General features: G+C 43.9%; 1 long non-coding RNA gene across 1 annotated transcript; it reads left to right on the forward strand.

Moving 5' to 3' along the window:
• The first annotated feature begins 973 nt into the window (after positions 1 to 973).
• LOC140720011 (uncharacterized) lies at positions 974 to 2,502 on the forward strand. The gene is made up of 2 exons (XR_012097078.1): positions 974 to 1,294; positions 2,027 to 2,502. It is a non-coding gene; the product is annotated as an uncharacterized lncRNA (long non-coding RNA).
• The last annotated feature ends 2,591 nt before the right edge of the window (positions 2,503 to 5,093 follow it).

Consider the following 5,093-nt stretch of genomic DNA (forward strand, 5'->3'; position numbering starts at 1 on the left):
CTGGGAGGGGCCCTCTCGCCGCCAGACAGGTGAGGTCCTGGTGCCTGTTGGTGAGATCTGGTGATGAGACATTCTGCCAGATGGTCTGGACTGTCTGCTCAGGGAACCACTCCAGTCCAGTCCTTCTCCTGCAGTAACTGCAGGACATTCCGTGCTGACCACTGTCTGGTGTTCTTGTGGTCAAAGCTGCTGGTCTGAAAGAACTGTCACCAATTTCATTAACACAAGGTTCACATGGAGAAGCTTCCTGATTGAGACAGACACAGTCTCACAGGGTATTTACAGGGTAGGGGCAGGAATGATGTTTCTCCTGGCTGGGCAGTGGAACCAGGGATCACAGACTCAAAATCCGAGATCACCTCAGCAGGACTGAGATGAGGAGAAATTTCCCCAACACAGTGCGGTAAATATTTGGAGTTTTCTCCACAAGTTTCCTAAATTAAACGGACATATTTAGGGGCTCGGCGATGTGGGGAACGTTTCAGGAAAGTGGCGCTGAGATCAAAGATCAGCCATGTTCTGAGTGAGGGGCAGAACAGTGCAACGGGCCGAATGACAACGCCTGCTCCTGTTTCTTATTTTCTAAATCACGAGTTGACCTTTGCGCCTTTTTCTCCCTTGGCCTTCAGCCTGTCGGATTGCACAGGGGAGCGGTGAGAGCTCCGGAGATCCATCGGCAGCCGCTGCGGTTATTTCATGCTCTTGCTATTTATCACTTTTTCCCCGTATTTGCATTTGCACAATTTGTATGTGGTGACTTATCTGTACTCCGATAAGATTTACTTTGAAATTCGAGTTTTGGGAAACTTGCTTTAATTCTGAGAACAAACTGTGACTGACATCTCCAGCTCCCAGCAGCAGCCCGTCCTCACACACTCGCAGCCAATCAGCGATCAGCGCTGGGAGAGAGTTGCTCCTATTGGCTGAGGGGTGTCAGTGGGCGGGACGCTGTGCGCCCGGCCGGGCCTGTGTTTGCAACCGGGACCGAGTGAGGCCGGAGACCGGGAGCTGCGCCTCGGGTTTCGGCTGCACCACCGGCGGGTCGTGAATCCTTTCGAAGGCAGAGCTGAAGCGACCGGCGGAGATTCTGTGAGATGTTTCAGCTACACGGAGGGCGCCCGGCCTTTCCCCGCCGAGGATCGGGGCCTGTTGTCTGGAGTTGTCTCCCAGACCCGTCCCTTCCTGCTGGGAGACGGGAGCTGCCCCGCAGCGGCTGCCGATGGATCTCCGGAGCTCTCACCGCTCCCCTGTGCAATCCGAACGGCTGAAAACCAAGGGAGAACAAGGCGCAAAGGTAAACTCGTGCTTCAGAAAATAAGTAACAGGAGCAGGCCTGGCCACTCGGCCCGTTGCGCCTATTCCACCCTTTCCTCAGAATAGTCCTTTCTTTTTAAATCTTTTTATTGATTTTAAACAAACACAAATGAAACATGAATACAAAGAGCTTGAGAGTACATAATTAATAGGTTAAGGTATAAATACAAATAGATGATAACCTCCCAAACTCATAGTGGTTACAAAAAATGGAGAAAATAAGAAACCCTCCCCCCCCCAAAAAAAAAGAAAAATATTCTAACCGACATGGGCCATTGCATTATATCAATTATACACAGTAGCGTCAATAACTCCGCACCTCCATCCAAATAATTAAGGATAATAAAAGTAAGGTTTAGGAAAAGTCAGTTTAGCTCATATGAAAATGTTGAATAAATGGTCTCCCAGTTTCTTCATATTTAACTGAAGGGTCAAAGACAACCCTTGTAATTTTTTCTAAACTCGAACAAGAAATAGTTTGAGAAAACCACTGAAATATAGTTGGAGGATTAATTTCTTTCCAGTTCAATAGGATAGATCTTCTAGCCATTAATGTAACAAATGCAATCATCCGCCAGGCTGGGGGGGGGATAAACGACTATTATCCACCATTGGTAAACCGAAAATTGCAGTAATAGGATGCGGTTGCAATTTGATATTCAGAACTGTTGAAATAATACCAAAAATATCTTTCCAATAATTTTGCAAACAGGGGCAAGACCAGAACATGTGGGTCAATGAAGCGACTTCAGAATGACATCTGTCACAGGTTGGATTAACATAAGAATAAAATCTAGCGAGTTTATCCTTGGACATGTGAGCCCTATGAACAACCTTAAATTGTATTAGGGCATGTTTAGCACAAATAGAAGAAGAATTGACTAATTGTAAAATTTTCTCCCACTGCTCTGTGGGTATAAGACAGTGAAGTTCTTTTTCCCATTCCTTCTTAATTATTTCTGATACTCCTGGCTGTATTTTCATGATCATATGATAAATGATGGCTACTTAACCCTTCTGGCAAGGATTCAGAGCGAGAATTTTTTCTGTAATGTCCATTGGACATAATTTCAGAAAATATAACATTCAAGAAATTTCTAACTTGCAAGTATCTAAAAAAATGAGTTTTAGGCTGTATAGCTGTTCAAAGGACATAAAACTGTTATCTAAAAATAGACGACGAAAACATGTTATACCTTTTGTTTTCCATAACACAAAGGCTTGGTCCATAAAAGAGGGCTGGAAAAAGAAGTTAGATATAATAGGGCTTGATTATTCAAGCCAAAGAATTTACGAAATTGAAACCATATTCTTAATGTATGTTGAACTATAGGATTAGTTATTTGTTTATTCGGTTTCGATAAAGCAAAAGGAAGCGAAGATCCTAAAATAGAAAACAATGAGAAGTCTTGTACAGATTTACACTCCAAATTTACCCATTGTGGGCAAGGTACTATGACCGATTCTTGTGTCCAAAATATTAAATACTGAATATTAACTGCCCAATAGTAAAATCTCAGGTTTGGCAAAGCAAAACCACCTTCCTTCTTAGGCTTCTGTAAATATTGTTTACTTAATCTAGGATTTTTATCCTGCCACACATACGAGGATATTTTGGAGTCAATAATATCAAAAAAAGATTTAGGAATAAAAATTGGTAATGCTTAGTATAAATATAAAAATTTGGGTAATACTATCATCTTGATAGTATTAATTCGACCAACCAACGACAGAGATAATGGGGACCACCTGGTAACAAGTTTCTTGATTTGTTCAATTAAAGGTAAAAAATTAACTTTAAATAAACCCTTATGTTTCTTGGTAATTTTAATACCCAAATAAGTAAAATGATCTGTGACAACTTTAAATGGTAAGTGTTTATAAATTGGAATTTGCATATTTAATGGAAATAATTCACTCTTATTAAAATTCAGTTTGTAGCCAGAAAAGCTACTAAACTGAGCAAGCAAGGATGAAATAGCAGGAATAGATCTCTCAGGGTCAGACATGTATAGTAACAAATCATCAGCATATAATGATAACATATAAGTCCCTTACCCACGAGTAACACCAAAAATATTAGGTGATTCACGAATGGCAACGGCTAAAGGTTCCAAAGCAATGTCAAATAATAGAGGACTTAAAGGGCAGCCTTGCCTCGTACCACGGGACAACTGAAAAAAAGGAGATCTTTGATTATTGGTAAGAACCGAAGCCAAAGGTTCATAATACATTAATTTACTACATGATATAAATTTCAAGCTAAAATTAAAATTCTGCAACGTATTAAATAAATATAGCCATTCAACTCTATCGAACGCTTTTTCAGCATCTAAGGAAATGACATTCTGGTATTTTAGATGAAGAAGTATAAATTATATTAATAAATTTTCTAATGTTAAAAGATGAATAACAGTTTTTAATAAATCTGGTCTGATCTTCTGAGATAATTTGAGGTAATGCATTTTCTAATCTAGTGGCCAAAATTTTGGTAAAAATCTTAGAATCTGTATTCAGCAAGGATATTGGCCGATAGGATGCACATTCAGTGGGGTCTTTATCTTTTTTACGAATTGGAGAAATGGAGGCATCATAAAAAGATTGTGCTTATTTACCTACAGTTAACGCATCTTTAAAAATTTTACAAAGCCAAGGAGCTAGTATAGAAGAAAAGGATTTTAAAAATTCAGCAGTATAACCGTCTGGACCAGGGGCTTTACCTGAATTCATTGAAAAAGGGAGTGGGTTCCCCTTTCCAGACAATGACTGGGGACTTGTGCCACTCCTCAGGGTTATATATGGAACCTCTCGGACAGGGACAGGGAGTGAGTTCCCATTTCCAGACCCTGCCCGGGGTCTTGTGCCTCTCTGCAGGGTTATATATGGAACTTCTCGGACAGGGACAGGGAGTGGGGTCCCCTTTCCAGACCCTGCCCGGGGACGTGCCACTCCTCAGGGTTATATATGGAACCTCTCAGACAGGGACAGGGTGTGGGTTCCCCTTTCCAGACCCTGCCCGGGGACTTGTGCCACTCCTCAGGGTTATATATGGAACCTCTCGGACAGGGACAGGGAGTGGGTTCCCCTTTCCAGACCCTGCCCGGGGACTTGTGCCACTCCTCAGGGTTATATCTGGAACCTCTCGGATACTGACAGGGGAGTGGGTTCCCCTTTCCAGACCCTGCCCGGGGACTTGTGCCACTCCTCAGGGTTATATATGGAACTTCTCGGACAGGGACAGGGAGTGGGGTCCCCTTTCCAGACCCTGCCCGGGGACGTGCCACTCCTCAGGGTTATATATGGAACCTCTCAGACAGGGACAGGGTGTGGGTTCCCCTTTCCAGACCCTGCCCGGGGACTTGTGCCACTCCTCAGGGTTATATATGGAACCTCTCGGACAGGGACAGGGAGTGGGTTCCCCTTTCCAGACCCTGCCTGGGGACTTGTGCCACTCCTCAGGGTTATATCTGGAACCTCTCGGATACTGACAGGGAGTGGGTTCCCCTTTCCAGACCCTGCCCGGGGACTTGTGCCACTCCTCAGGGTTATATCTGGAACCTCTCGGATACTGACAGGGGAGTGGGTTCCCCTTTCCAGACCCTGCCCGGGGACTTGTGCCACTCCTCAGGGTTATATATGGAACCTCTCGGACAGGGACAAGGAGTGGGTTCCCCTTTCCAGACCCTGACCGGGGACTTGCCTGCACTCCTCAGGGTTATATATGGAACCTCTTGGACAGGGACAGGGAGTGTGTTCCCCTTTCCAGACCCCGCCCGGGG

Source organism: Hemitrygon akajei, unplaced genomic scaffold (assembly GCF_048418815.1).
Source record: "Hemitrygon akajei unplaced genomic scaffold, sHemAka1.3 Scf000034, whole genome shotgun sequence".
In the NCBI taxonomy this organism is placed as follows: Eukaryota; Metazoa; Chordata; class Chondrichthyes; order Myliobatiformes; family Dasyatidae; genus Hemitrygon; species Hemitrygon akajei.